The 1,672-nt window shown below is 38.0% G+C and overlaps 1 protein-coding gene across 1 annotated transcript in view; it reads left to right on the top strand.

Moving 5' to 3' along the window:
* Positions 1 to 855: 855 nt before the first annotated feature.
* Positions 856 to 1,672, top strand: part of LOC127971441 (heparan sulfate glucosamine 3-O-sulfotransferase 1-like) — a 2,137-nt gene continuing 1,320 nt past the window's right edge. Inside the window, exons 1-2 of the mRNA XM_052574457.1 lie at positions 856 to 1,105; position 1,672. The exon at position 1,672 is cut by the window's right edge and continues 1,320 nt beyond it. The gene's annotated coding sequence lies outside the window, so the exon portion shown is untranslated. The remainder of the gene's footprint in view (positions 1,106 to 1,671) is intronic.

Below are 1,672 nucleotides of genomic sequence, written 5' to 3'. Positions count from 1 at the left end.
ACTCTTATAGAACTTCAAAGGAATCTGGTCTTTAATAACATTATACACTGCATCCTTCATGGAATTATTATCTGAAACATATATTCATGAGCAATACCTACAGAATGTTAATAGAAGTTACGGCTAAATAAATGTTAATCAATTAAATAATGCACATTAAAAAACATCAACACATTGAGAGTCGCTCCAAAGCAAACCATGTTCACATTCTTAACGTTTTGTGATTTAAAAAAAAAACAGACAGATCCCCTTAAACAATCATGAAAAATCAACATGCAAATGTTTTCAATTCAGTGTAATTAACTTTTAAAGGGTTACTCCAAGTTTTGTCATTAATCACTTATCCTCATGTCGTTCCAAACCCGTAAAAGCTCTGTTCGTCTTCGGAACACAATTTAAGATATTTGGGGTTAAACCCGGGAGGCTTGTGACTGTCCCATAGATGCCGAGTAAATAACAGTGTCAAGGTCCAGGAAAGAATGAAAAGCATCATCATGATTCAACCATAGTGTTATGAAGAGACGACAATACTTTTTGTACACAAAGAAAACAAAAAAATAACAACTTAATTCAACAATTCCTCTCCTCTGTGTGGCTCCACATCAGCGTAGAGCCATTTTGGCATTTCTGAGCTGCACACAGATGCTGAGGCATTGTTTGCTTTCACACCAAACCGGAAGTACATAGATACATGTACAAACATATCCTTGTGGCACGCTGACACAGACGAGTGTCAGCTTTTACTGATTTGGAATGACCTGAGGATAAATGATTAATGACAAAATTTTCACTTTGGGGGAGGAGTAACCCTTTACTGTATGCCTATGGCGCCGGTGGGCGGGGCCGCGTGATGTCATCTGAGTCGTCGCGGTGACGTCAGCGCGGGCGCAGCGGGTTTATGTGAGTGAGGCGCGAGTGAGGAAAGTGTGTGTGTGTGTGTGTGTGTGTGTGTGAGAGAGTAAAGAGAGAGACAGTGTGTGTGAGTAAAGAGAGAGACCGTGTGTGTGTAAGAGGGAGAGGCAGAGTGTGTGTGTGTTCGCGGAGGATCCTCCAGATGCGGGGTTTCTCCTCGTAAGAAGTTTCTCGTCATGGATCTGATCGACAGGTAATCTTCGCTCGTGTGTTGATCACAGTTATGATGAGACCTGCATGTTTTATGTCACGAGAGAAACTTTAAACTGTTCATTTCCTTGTCATGTGTCGCATTACTGTGTAAATATAGTTTTTAAAGAGACTCAGTTCAGCTCAATAATGTGTTTCTGTCTAGCTCAGAGTTTCCTCTCACGGACAAATATATCAATATAAGAAGAAGAAGAAGAGTGAGTGTTTATCTCTGAAGAATGATCATGTTTAACTGTCAGGGTTTATTTAGTTTATTTAGGTTTTATCTTTAGTCATATAGATTTCAAAACTCCTACAAATACATGTTGATATTTTACATTGGGTTCATATACATTTTGTGAACTCTGACAAATCATAATTCAATTGCAGGTTGATGTTAATCAGATTTCTGTTTTTTTTTGTTTTTTTTTACTCAATTTCTCAAGGTTTCATATGATTAATCAGATTTCATTAAATGTAACTTTAAAACTAAATTTCTCCAACAGCAGATGGTGTTTTATTCTGTAATACTCCTCAGGTAGAGCTCAGTGTGTTTGTGTTTGATTCCAGA

This window comes from Carassius gibelio, chromosome B14 (genome assembly GCF_023724105.1).
Source record: "Carassius gibelio isolate Cgi1373 ecotype wild population from Czech Republic chromosome B14, carGib1.2-hapl.c, whole genome shotgun sequence".
Taxonomy (NCBI): domain Eukaryota; kingdom Metazoa; phylum Chordata; class Actinopteri; order Cypriniformes; family Cyprinidae; genus Carassius; species Carassius gibelio.
The sequence above is the reverse complement of the archived record's forward strand: the minus strand, read 5'-3'. Positions and strand labels throughout refer to the sequence as shown.